At 36.0% G+C, this 13,631-nt stretch overlaps 2 long non-coding RNA genes across 3 annotated transcripts in view; one reads left to right on the top strand and one right to left on the bottom strand.

Annotated features, from left to right (window-relative positions):
• The window catches only part of LOC131984281 (uncharacterized), a 45,144-nt gene extending 39,666 nt beyond the window's left edge, over positions 1–5,478 (bottom strand). For both annotated transcript variants that reach the window (XR_009395558.1, XR_009395559.1), the window contains exons 1-2: positions 5,301–5,478; positions 1,179–1,407 (exon numbers count right to left, since the gene is read on the bottom strand). This is a non-coding gene — a long non-coding RNA (uncharacterized LOC131984281). The remainder of the gene's footprint in view (positions 1–1,178; positions 1,408–5,300) is intronic.
• Positions 5,278–7,337, top strand: LOC131984282 (uncharacterized). Its single transcript, XR_009395560.1, has 3 exons — positions 5,278–5,341; positions 5,475–5,542; positions 7,221–7,337. It is a non-coding gene; the product is annotated as an uncharacterized LOC131984282 (long non-coding RNA).
• The last annotated feature ends 6,294 nt before the right edge of the window (positions 7,338–13,631 follow it).

Below are 13,631 nucleotides of genomic sequence, written 5' to 3'. Positions count from 1 at the left end.
TCAATGTTCTTTCCATACATGTTCTACTGTATTTAACCTGCAGCGATTCCCTAAAACAACTCCAGGAAAAAGGCATGAAAGGAAAATAAATCACCTCAACTTGAACTAAATCTACTGCAAGTTTAATCTAAATAAAATATCACATATAAGACAACAAACTTTATGACCATACCACTGCATCAAGTAACAAAATGCATATTATTTTCCATGATTTCATACATTAGAATAAAAAAAAGGACTGGATTACGCAATATTATGATTCAAGTGAAGCGGGGTTTTTTGCAGGTTCCAGCATCTCAAATGTTTAGATTTTCTGTGTTTTTATTATTATTTTGCATCACTGTTTACTGAATATTTTGGGTATTTTATTGACCAAACGACAATCAGATAAATCATACAAATTATCATAATCTGCAGGACTAAAATATTTAATCCAGGGATACTTTTTATGGCTACAACATGACATATGACATTATTATATTCCTTATAAATAAACTTGAGCAGTTCAAAATGCTTGGAATAACTTTATTTTTATTTTTATTTGAACAATCGACTAATAATTTATGTCATAACTTCAGACAGTACAGGTCTTTAGGATTTGCTGACTATCTCTTGGTTGTATGATTTTAAACTGAATATCTTTGGATTTTAGACTGCTGGTCAGACAAAACAAGTAATTTGAAGACGTGTCCTCGTCACTGGGGAAATCATAATGGGCCTTAATCTCAATTTCCTGAAATTATCAGGTTCTAGCTTCTCAAATGTGAAGATGTCTGTCACATTTTATAAACCATTAAAAATAATAATAATGATAATAATAATAATAAATATCTAAATATTACAGGTAAGTGACAATAAAAACGTGTAAGTTGCCACCCAAAAAATATGTGAATGGGAAAGTGTGCTGTGTTGTTGTTGCAGAAATGAATTCAGAATGCTTGGAAATTTACAATAAATAATTAAGTTTATCAGTTTGAATGTTAAATATATTGTATTTGTACAGTTTTTATATGAATATCTGTCTGAAATTAGTTTGCTGATGATTGCTTTATTTATGTTTCAGACAATGTCTCACTGTTTTTGGAACTGGGGTTATATTGTATATTACTGTTTGAAAATGGACAGAAATAATTGCAACTTAATTAGTTATTTAAAGCGCTCACTGCACCGACACTCACTCCAAGAAACCTTTAACAAAGCTGATCCGGTAATCCTGCCTCTACTCTGCAGCCGGTGGCATCTATTCACACTTTTCCTGCAGACAGATGATGCATCCGGCAGCCTGACGGGTGGTTTTGATCCAAGCCGACTCCTAATTGTCCTTCCCTCCCCGTCGGCCCTGCACCGTGCTCTGGATGTTTCCGCTGTGACAACCCTTCTGCCAGACGCGTGGATGGAGCTGTCGTCCTGCAGGTCAGAGGTCAGTGGGGTCAGGGGTTAACACCACAGGCTGCTCTCCAACAACAAACACGTACTCCCGAAGTCCCACAACAGGGGCTGAAAGGCTTCACTCTCTGGTCTTATAAATCCCATCACACCCTAAACACACAGCTAATGTCTCCATTCCTACACTGAAGTCACCACCATGAATTTCTCTCTTGAAACTGTGATGTTGTGTCATCTTTCAGGAGATAAATCTCTCCTCCAGCTCCACTGCATCTATTCAATCTGTAAAAAATATGCAGTGGAGTGAAACACGGCGGGCTAATGAGGGTTAGCGTGCTGATCCGCTGTGGGATCAAATGTTTGCTCGGTGCTGAAAGCTACGTTCTGCCTGTGGGATCAGGGTGTCTGTTTGTTTGCCTAAAGGTGTAGCGAGCTGCACATCGTCCCCCCGATGATGTTTTCTTCAATGGTAAGGTTAACAGGTTTGACCCCGCGGCCCCCCCTCAAAGACACGGCGGTCAAAGACAGACAGGTTGGCCAACACACAAACACACACGACGCCAGCAGAGAAACTTTAGACGTGATCAATTAAACTACTTTCTATCGTACTGTGTTTACACTGTGTTTTAAGGCACAGATCCCCCTAAAAACAACAAATGCTGATCCTCATTAGGACTGGGTGTCAGAACCAAGTAGCATCGAAACTTCTCCAGTACAATCACTGGTGCATTCAAACCTTTTTGTCCCCAGACTTAGGAACAAATACAAATTCTGTGCTTTTCCTTGCAGCCAATTATCACCAGCATCTTTCAATTTAATGCAACATGTGATTAGCTGACTTAAGGCTCAAATATAGTTGCTTTTAACGTGTACCCCAACACATGACATCAGCCTTGTGTATCCTGCGGTGTTTTGGAGCGTTGGTTGTACAGGTTCTCAGAAATTAACGAGATGCAACATGCATATAACGGCTAGGAGCAGTGTAGGGTTGTATGTAGCTGTACGTCCCGGCACGGCGGAAAATGATGGAAAAACGGAGTGAGAGGGGGCCAATGGCTTGTTTTGTTTTGTTATCAGACGTTTGAGCTGGCCAAGCAGTTTTATTAATCACATTTCATCTTTTTACGCCCCAGTGATCTGAGAATTAACGTTAGATCAACCTGCTCCAGTGTCGCATGTTTGTTTACATTACACCATGAAAAAAGCTCAAATTTGATTTCTAGCTAGGGCTGGGTGATGTCTCTTGAATTGACAATGTCCACACTGAAGCATCACGATGGATGCTGATAGAGTTTGCAGCAGTCTAATCAAAACATATGAGCAGAAAAACTGCAACAGGAGTTAAATCCACCATAACTAGTAAATATTCTTATGAATTGAGACATTCTTACGTGTCTCAATTCATCCTTTTTTGATTTGGATTCATTTGAACTTTGCGAAAACAATCAGTGTGCCGTTCATAAATCACAATAGTAACTTTTTAAGCACTCAGCGTGTGAATGCAGCCATGAAACTTTTGTGAACTTATAAAAGAGTTCACAGCACAGTTACACTGCAGACAAAACACATCAACTAAATCACTATTTCTACTTTTAACCAACTACAGACACATCTTTGTGAACCATTGTGAGGATAAACTTTTTGTCATGTTGCTGAGGGACCGGCGGACTTCTCTCGAAGGCCCCTGGACCTTAATTTGGTTCCTCTTCATCAGTGACTCTGTTAAAATCACTTCCCAGGATTTGTGTGAATGTTTATACTGTGCGTGCCATTTACTTTTTTCCAACTAACAGCAATATGTGAACAACCAGCTCATCCAGTGTTGACATAAACACTGCAGCTGGTAATGAAAGGCTTACACTTCATTTGAGACACTCAATTGAGTTTTACTTCTGCTGCCAAACCCAGAGCTGCTATATAAAGCATTTAGCACGCTGCCAACACAGGTCAGATCCAAACTAAACTGTCAGTTAAGGATTTAACATCAGTCAGTGTGCAGAGAAGCAAAAGCTGCAGCCAGGAGGAGAAAACCACATTAACGAGTGTCTGCTGCCCTCTACCGGAGAGACAAAGAGTGACCTGCAAAATCCTGCACAAGTTCAGCTTTTATGAAGCCTTTAAAGCCATTTCATTTAGTCAGTTATTAAATAATAATATGATGCTTCAACGCTCTTTCCACAATACAATTCTGGTTGAGAGAGAAATGCCTCATTTGTTTAACAGAAATTTAAACATGTGAATGAGTCTTACAATACTGTTTTAAAAGCATTTATAATATCCATCAAGTGTTAGTTTTCCATTGCAAAATGTAAACTACCTACAGAATGTTTAAACCCCCCAAATACCAAGATAATACTTTACATTTTCTCATTATAGGGCTGCAACTAACAATTACTTGGCTATTTTTTTAATCTGCCAATTATTATCTGGATTAATGAAGTAATAAGGCTCTACGAAACATCTGAAAAGTGAGAAATGCACACAATTTCATTTTCATGCCTGACCAACAGTACAAAAACCCAAAATATCTGTTTTAATTTATTGATAAGGCAAAAGAAAGCAGCAAATTCTCCCATTTCAGAAACTGGAACCATCAAATGTTTGTTAAAATGTTTGTTTATAATAGGCCTACAATAAATGATGCTATTATTAGATTATCAAAATAGTCATCCATTAAGTCATTTCACAACTCAATAAGTCGACTAATCTTTGCAGCTCCGAGCGCAATACATTAAATAGATGATAAGGAATAAAAGAAAATATATTTTTTTAAAACTAAGATATAAAACAGTGTGCTTTGTAAACGTCCAGAGATCTCAGCTTCTGTCTGAAAGAAAAGGTAGGTACCTGGCCTAGCCTTAGTTTGTTTATTTGCATTATTCATGTTTTGTTTATTTGATTGGTTTGTATTTTAAGAGAATATATTGTAGTTTTACTTTTATATTGCATTGATTATACCCTACATCAGAAATAAATAAATAAATAATCTTTCTTTTTTAAAGAAATCACGAGAAAGCATCCAGTATCATGAGTTGTATGTATCATTCCACCACCAAAACATCATATTCCTGCTACAGCTTTAGCCAGTAATGTAACATAATATACTAATGGTTTTGCTCATAAAGTTCCACGACAGGTAAAAAAGCTAAAGGAATGTAGTTCAAGTTAACAAGTTGCACACGGTACCGTTAAGGGGTGCAAGAGTTGGACTTAATGCATACTGCAGCCTCCCAACCAGGGGCGCCGCTAGGGATTTTGGGCCCCATGAAAAGAATCTTTACAGGGCCCCCAACACAGCGGCAAAATTTTTTGATGCTATTTTCATCATCATTAGGGGCCTCTCTGGGCCCCCCTCCATCATGGGCCCCTAGAATCCGTCTCCTTTACCCCCCCTTTTCGTCGCCCTTGCTCCCAACACAACACGTATTTAACACTGCAATTAATTAAATTTAGCAATGTGAAAAAGTTTGAGTGAAGAAACCAAACCAAAACAGACTGATGTAACTAAAGATATATTTAACACAAGCTCACTTTAAAGATTCAAAACATGTGATTTCACTTTAAAACGACAACCATCAACTGACATTAACTGACACGAACTGTTCTGTTAGTCGCTTAAAATAAACTGTAACTCTAACTGCCTTGTGAAAACTGCTCAGAAAACTTACTTTCCCTGGTGACTAGTTACTTTTAGTATAGAGTAATTCAGTTACGAACTCAGTTACTTTTTGAAACAAGTAGTGAGTAACTATAACTAATTACTTTTTTAAATTAAGGTTCCCAACACTGGTCATAATTGACACAGAGTGCAAAACTTAACTGACGTTAACTGACAATAACTGACATTAACTAATTACCAAACCAATTAAGCGACTAACAGAACATTAAAACAAAGTACAGTCGTGTTTATTTACCTGGACGACTCTTTGTTTTTCTGCTGGACATAGGCTGAACGGTGAGTAAATTAGTTAATTGTCGTTCTTGAAGCTCTGTAATAATTCTCTTTCGGGTATATTTGATTAATTACGCTCGACGTCAGACGGTTATATTTTCAGTCCGCCATGTTTGTTTGTTTGTTTGTTTGACAGCTAGCACATGGAAGAAGGTCAGAAGCCACGCCCCCTCACCTGACTGAAGACCCTCAGACAGGTGAGAGGTGAGCAGCTTTTTATACAGTTATAGTACTAAATTGTTGAGACAGAAATATGTGCTGATAACCACATTTGGGACTTTTTTTGTTGGTAGATCACCTAGAAAAAAAATAAAACTACCTTTGTGTGTCAAGGAACACAAATATATGTTACCAGGTAGAAATATTTTTTTTTAACTTTTGACTTCTAAGTATATCAACAACCCTTCCCTCACTCCCATGACATGTTTGTGTAAAATGGGACACTCAAAGAATACCAAATAGTTTGTTTTTTCAAATTAAATTAATTAAATCATTAGTGTAAGTAAATGTGTGAAATTATTGCCTGTATAGATTATTAGAAAATGGCTACTAAGGCTCCTTTTTTTTTTTTTTTTTTTTTGATGTTTTGAAGAGAGGGAGAGAGGTATATGGGTCATGAAGTATTTTGTTGTTTCCCTTAATTGATTAAAATAAATAAAAAAAAATGTGAAAAGTGACTGTAGTATGACAGGATGGCAATAGCATAGCAATTTGTGATTTCTTTTGACCTTGTATCCATTGAGACATGCTGGTTTCTGTTAATCAAAAAATTATTTTTAGATTTATTTTTTTGTCCCATTTTATCATAATGTGTCCAGGTAAAATCAGAAAAAGGTAATTTAAAACCCCTTTTCATAAATATTAAAGTTTACTGTGAAAATATTTAGATTAGAAGTCAATCAATTAATAAAATGTTAAGTATTTATGGTGTCAGGCCTGCTGCTGTTTTAGCTGCAGGACTTTTATTAACAGATAAAATCATGTTTCTTGTAAAGGATATTTATAGTAGCAAATGCAATAACATGTTTGGTTGTCTGGCTGCAAATAATGAAAGGCCCCAGGATCTAAAGTTATAATGCACAGTTTCATCTAGAATAAACAACAGACTTGAATTGTCCACTAGAGGGCAGCATTACAACATGCATGCAGAAAACATAAGAGGTCATAAAGTAAAGTAAACTGCAGTCTTTTATTCATACAAACAGGATCAGCTGGTCCTCTGTCCAACATCAAATCAAATCATAAATGTGTGCACTTGTAATCTCAAGTTCACCTGTAAACTTTGCATTGTTTACAAGTTTCACCATCTAAATAAACAATGAGTCATGAGGCTGAGCTGAGTGTTTGTTGACATTAGTGACCTGCATCATGTCAGCAGTGGACAACAAATCAGGTCATTGTTGTGACTCTAATAAAATCTGTAAACTGTCCTGATTCACCATCATGTAATCCCAGAGTGTGCGTGTGTTTCCTCTGCCCTCTGTGGCGTCTGCACGTCTTTAAGAGTGAGATTACAGAGTCTGGGTGAGTCAGACAGACAGATGTGTCATCAGGTGAACCTGTCTGACTCCAGCAGGAACCGCAGCCGAGCTTATCGTCCCTCCCCGTCCCCGTCCCCATCCCGTCCCCATCCCGTCCCCATCCCGTCCCTGTGCCCTCGTTATTGTCCCTCCCCTCTCTGGCTCCCCTTTCTCTTCCTGCGTCTCTATTCCCCTTTCTGTGTCTGTGTCCTCCTTTCAGCCACTGCCCTGGTTTTCTCTCATTTCTGATTACTGACATCCTGTTTCTTCATCTCATTTTTATGCTTTTCCTTTCCTTTTTTTTTTTTGATACTGTTCATCATGTTTGTTTTGATGTTGCTGCCTTTGTTTCCGTCCTTTAGAGAGCTGGAAATGGGATCCTTTCCAACCTGAAGTGCTCCTTACTGAACTCAGAACGGCTTTGTGTGACAAACAAGAAGTTTAAAACAAGAACATTTACACAAAGGTAGAAATAGAGGTAAAGTTAAGAACAAGGACAACAAAGCTGAACAAAAGGGGGTAAGAACAATCATAGAACTGTTATTTACATACAAGAAATTGAACATATATGTGTATATTATAACACAAATTAAAACAGCTACACCGAGTTTTTAACTGGTTTGATACTGATATCTCTTAATGACCTATATAAGCAAATGAGACCTTCACCAAGAAGATAATCTATTTATTTACACAGTCACCCATAAATTTGGAATATTTTTTTTCACACACAATCCTCTGTTTATTGTGGTTTAATTTTCATTGTGATATGTTTGGAAAAGATTGCTAAAGTTTCGAGAAGATATACACTTTATCTGTCAAGAATAAATCACATTGGCACAATTATTAGAGGTAAAAAGTATATATTTTCCAACTTTATGAGCGACCGTGTAGTTATTCTTAAAGATCTCCTGCAGTCATATTGAGACATTTATACAAATATCCTGCTTGCAACAATAACATGTGTGATAATGGGGTTTATTTTCAACATAAAAATATTTTTTTTAAAAACACATTAAAATCTTAATGTTTCAACCTCAATAAAAAAAACCTGTATCTGTTAATATGCCAACACAAAACATCTCCTACTTTACTGTAAAGCTCTTCATCAGAGGATTTGTCTTTCATACTTCCAGGATTTCAAGTTCCAGGATTAATTTACAGACAGGAGAGTCAATAACTTCTGTTAAATCACTTCTTAAAACTAACTTTTATAGACTTTCCATCTCACTCTTTTGTATTCTATTCTCTCCATACAGTTGTCCTTTTACATTTTAATTATGTTCTTATTACTCAATTACTTTGCTATATTTGTGAGGTCACATATCATGCTTGTAAAACCACAATTTAAAATCTGATTTCCAATAAGCACAGAGATTATGTTCAGCAAATGAATGTCAAAACAGCCTCCAAGTGTCAAACGTACATCATTCTGCACAGTAAAGCTCAAACGTTCAACTGTAGGAACAAGAAGAAAAACATATTTTTGAGTAGAGGGGGACTTTAAGGTCTGTCCCCAACCTGAAGATTCTTTGTTTACATTTTCCAATTACACAGCATTAGAAAAATAACATTTCTTTTATACTTAATTAAGGTCATACAGAATGTAAACCATGCTTTGCTTTTTCACTTATACCTCTTCAAAATAATGAGAATAAATATGGAGCAAAATCTTAATCTGAACAAAAAGGAAATCAGGTTTGAATTGAATTAAAAAATGTAATGGATATGCATCAAATATGTGCAGTATGCATGTATACATACACATCAATGCAGTGTGCAGGATTTCACAGTAATGCATCATTATTAAACATCTCATGTATTATTTATCAAAAGTGTAAATATAATCTATAATTTATAGGTGTGTAGATGTGTTACAAGGCTGCAGACACTATAAATAATCCAATTTAAGGTAAACAGGACAAGTTACAACTGTACATTCATGAATGTGATTAAATAAAAGCCATAATTCCCCCAAAGAAAATCTAAAATGAGACCACAGAGGAAACAGGAGATCCTTCTGCTTCAGAAAACTCATTTTAGGTTTCATTCAGTGCATTCATGCTGCTCAGTTTAAAAATAAATAAAGAAATGGAATAAGATCAGTGGGTGTGTGACAGAAAGGCGAGACGGATCCACTGTGAGCTTGGATGTGGATGAAAGTGTCAGTGATGAGAGAAATACAGCTGCTGGGCCTTGTTTGTAAGCCGTGGCTTTAAAAAAAAAACAAAGCAGAAAACAATTTGCTTTATCGACTGCACCAGTCTTCTTCTCCGGCTGCAGAATGTGGGACATGACAGTACAAATGGCAATTACATAATGCAACTAGGTCAAACAACAGCAACGAGACCAAAAAAGATTCCTGACCCAAAATTAGGATTTTAACAGAACGACAGACCAGCAGAGGTGGAGGGAGGACACAAATTCTTTACTCAAATAAAACAACTAATACCACACTATAAAAATACAAGTCCTGCAGTGAAAATGTTACTAAGTATCAGATAGTGTAAGTAAGACTTAAGTATTAGAAGTAGATTAATTCAAAGTCTTTTAAAGTTTGTATTTATACCTATGAAATGCACTATAATTCATATATAACCCACCTAATCATGAGCCAGTAGAACCCTTTTTAGAGCCATGTTGACATCTGTTGTTAGGTGGCTCCCTCTAGTGGTCGTTGTTATAATGACGGGAGGAAAGGAGGAAGTCAGGCGGCGTAGAAGGCCGAGAAAGTCTGCGAAAGTGAGGTCAGGAAGGCTGGATGTGTCAAAAAACTCAGGACTTTCACTCAGGAGAGGGATGAGTTTTGAGTTAACTCATAAGTTCACCTCTGTACATGCCATGTTCTACGTGATGTTGTACTTTTACCGACCCACAATTAGGATTTTAAAAGAGTGACAAACCAGCAGAGGTGGAGGAAGGACTCAGATTCTTTAATCAAATGACAGTGATAATACCACACTGTAAAAATACAAGTCCTGCAGTGAAAATGTTACCAAGTATTAGATAGTATTACTATTACTTAAGTATTAGAAGTAGATTAATTAATAGCCATTTATTGTTTGTATTCATACCTAAAAAATGCACTATAATTCATATATTTTCCACGTAATCATGAGCCAGCCAGCAGCTTTTTAGAGCCATGTTGACATCTGTTGTTAGGTGGCTCCCTCTAGTGGTCGTTGTTATAATGACGGGAGATAAGGAGGAAGTCAGGCCGCGTAGAAGGCCGAGAAAGTCTGCGAAAGTGAGGCCAGTAAGTCAAAGTCAAACTTTATTTATAGAGCACATTTAAAACAACTGGGGTTGACCAAAGTACTGTACAGATAACACAGTTGCAGGAAATACAGTAAAAACTAAAATACTAAAATACATGAACACAGTGCAACAATAGAATAAAATAATTAAATGAAAAAATAATAAATATAAATTAATATAAATTATAATTAAAAATAAATTAAAATTTTAAAAATTGAATAAAATTTTGCTTTTGCAAGATGAAAGCTGGATGTGACAAAAAACTCAGGACTTTCACCCAGGAGACTGATGAGTTTTGAGTTAACTCATAAGTTCACCTCTGTACATGCCATGTTCTACGTGATGTTGTACTTTTACTGACCCACAATTAGGATTTTAAAAGAGTGATAAAAAGTAATAAAATAAAAGTAATAAAAAGCCCCTACAGTGAAAATGTAACCAAGTAAAAATATGTAAATATAATCAGGATAATGAACTTTAAGTATTAGAATAAGATTCTTCCAAAGTCATTTATAGTATGCAGTCATACCTAAGAAATGCACTATAATTCTTTTTACGAGCTATGTTGACTTTTGTTGTTAGCTGGCGCCCTCTAGTGGTCGTAGTTATTATGACTGGAGGAAAGGAGAAAGTCAGGTGACGTAAAAGGCCGAGAAATTCTGCAAAAACGAGGCCAAGAAGGCTGGATGTGTCAAAAAACGCAGGATTTTCACCCAGGAGACTGATGAGTTTAAAGTTAACATATAAATTCACCTCTGTACATTACAACACCACGTTCTAGTGTTGTAGTACATTTCCTACAGTGCAAAACACAGACATGTACAGAAGTAGTTATTTAACCCAAATCATAATGTATAATCTAAACTTAACCAAGTAGTTTTGATGCCTGAACCTCATGTTAGCCACGTGAAACTGTGAGACTGTTTCCCAACTTAAAATTATTTATTTGTTACTCATGCATTCATGTAAAAGTCAACAAGTCCTCCAAATCATACAACCACATACGTTGTTTGTGCCTACACTCAAATACGACCCACAGGAGCGTTCCCAAAAAATATATCCTTTAAAGGTGACTGGAGATCAACACGTCCTCAGTTTCATTACATTTAGGCAACAAAGCTATTTCCATAAGGTTAGAGCAGAGAAGTACAGGGTTTGCTGTAATAAAAGAAAGTTTAAAAAGTAAAACAAATGGATGCAAATGCAAAAAAGGTATAAAATAGTAAGAAATGCCGTCACAAATACCCAGACCCCAAAGCATCACCTTCACAATGTTTTTCTCTGAGTCTAAACCTCAACCATATTAAAAAACACATAGTTAAATTATTCAGAAGAAAAGCAGCAAATCCTCACTTTGTGAAGCTGGAACCATGACAGATTATTGCATGAAAAATGTCAAAATAAAATAAAAATCAGAATAGTTCAAATAAATAGCCAATAAATAAATCTGTCAATCAACTAAATTTCTTATGTGCAAAGCTTTTATTTTGTAAAGTCAATTAAAGTGTATAAAGTGGTACGAGAAGGAAATATTTAAAGTTAAAATATTTTTTTAACTTGTACTTGAGTACAGTACTTACTTACTTACTTACTTTTCTCAATTGCAAATCTTACAAAACTGCATTTTTATGTTATTTTTGAAAGCTGGCATGGACCTTAAACACTCACAGACATTTGTGAATGGCTTTGACATCACCGAACAAATGTAATGTAATGTAATGTAATGTCTAGAAAGAGTTTCCTGCCATTCATCCACTTTAAATCTCAGGATTTAAAAACTTTAATGTCAAAATGGGGGTTATGATGATGACAACAAGAGCCATCACAGGTCTGTGCTCGTGTTTCCTGCTTCAAGTCTGTTGTTAAGTGGTGATGTGCGTCATGTGTGTGTCAGTGTGTGTGTGTGTGTGTGTGTGGGTCATCAGTGGACAACAACAGCTCTTTTCATAGCTGTCAGTGTATCCGGGTCAGCTGTGCAGGAGACGCAGAGAGTCCTGCAGCTGTCGGAGGGAAGAACAGCAGAGAAAATGAGGACGGAGAAGGGATAGCAGTGTGTGTGTTTGTGTGTGTGTGTGTGTGTGTATGTGTGTGTGTGGTGCCTGAATGAGGAGATCTCCCCTATACAGCTCGACCGGCCAGTCTCACACTGACGTAAAAAACCTAAATAGAAGAGAAAAACAAACAAAGATGGGTTTATGACAGACTCTGCTTGTTTTGTCTGCATCTCGTCCACTAAAACGAGACGCTCTATGTTTTATTTGGGTTTAATCGACAGAATTTAAAGGTGATTGCATGTCAGTTGAGTGACAACAACTCTGTCAAGTAAAATCATATAACAGCAACATTTTTCTCTTTCTCAAACTTTAAAGGCATATTAAGAACTAATTTGTTGAGATAAGATACTTGTAATCTTGTGCTAATAGCAGCTGACAGTGTTTATTTTATTGTTTTCACATATAATTCATTGGTCTTTTGTCTGTTTTCTTCTTTGTTTTTTCCTCTTTCTTTAGTAAAATGTCTTCATGTGCCCCGTGGGGATTTTTAATCCCTTTTGCTCTTTTATTTTTTATTTGCACAAAAAACATAATGCATTAAAGAGATGTTAACACAGTGGAAGTCTCTCAGTGTTTTTGCCCCAAAGCTCAGTGCGTTAATTGCTGTTTTTGTTGTCTCTAAGGAATCAACGAGTTGTTGCGATATCGTGGCCTTCACTCGCAGCTCCAAGGCATTTTTAGTCTTTATTTTAAAGGTCCAAACAACCCTCTGCCTGTTCTCAGTGAGACTCTAATTCATGTGTTTTACATGTTTAAGAGAAATTACATACACTTGGAGAGGTTTCATGAATAAATTCAGCAATAAATGATGTTCTGTATTTGACTTTATGACTCCCTGACCTCCTGGAACTCTGAACATTTGACTCTACAGCCATATGAGTGATGTATTTATTTTATATCAGCTGGGGAACAGTGTGTTTTAGTCTAGTTTGTTAGACTTTCTTCAGTTTTCTTTGCTTACCTTTCTTAAAGGAATATATTGACTTTTTGGGAAACAAACTTTTGTGCTTTGCTGCTCAGAATAAAAGCCGTTCTCCACCAAGCCCAAATTTATGTCCAAATAATTTTGCTCAAATTCAAAGTTCTTTATGCTAAGCTAAGCTAATTTACCACTACAAAATGCATCCTTTGCTCCTTTTTCATGTTTTCTTTTTACAATATTTCAGGACAAAAATTTTTAAATTCCTGCTTTTTCACTCAGGTTTTATTAACGTGCAAATACAAATTTTGTGTGGATGGAAACATACCTAATGTTGTCATTTAACCCTCAGAAATATCAAGCAAATACTTTGCTATTGCTCAAAATGTTGTACTATTCCTTGCCTAATTCAATGTTATATTACATTGTTATTCATTATTTCATAAAAAAAATTCAAGTATTTTATTTGACATAATAATAATAATAATCATAATCATAATCATAATAAAAGTAAATTAACAGTATGACTTAGTTATAACCCA

Source organism: Centropristis striata, chromosome 14 (genome assembly GCF_030273125.1).
Source record: "Centropristis striata isolate RG_2023a ecotype Rhode Island chromosome 14, C.striata_1.0, whole genome shotgun sequence".
In the NCBI taxonomy this organism is placed as follows: Eukaryota; Metazoa; Chordata; class Actinopteri; order Perciformes; family Serranidae; genus Centropristis; species Centropristis striata.
Note: the sequence above shows the minus strand (reverse complement) of the source record. Positions and strands in the feature narration are given on the sequence as shown.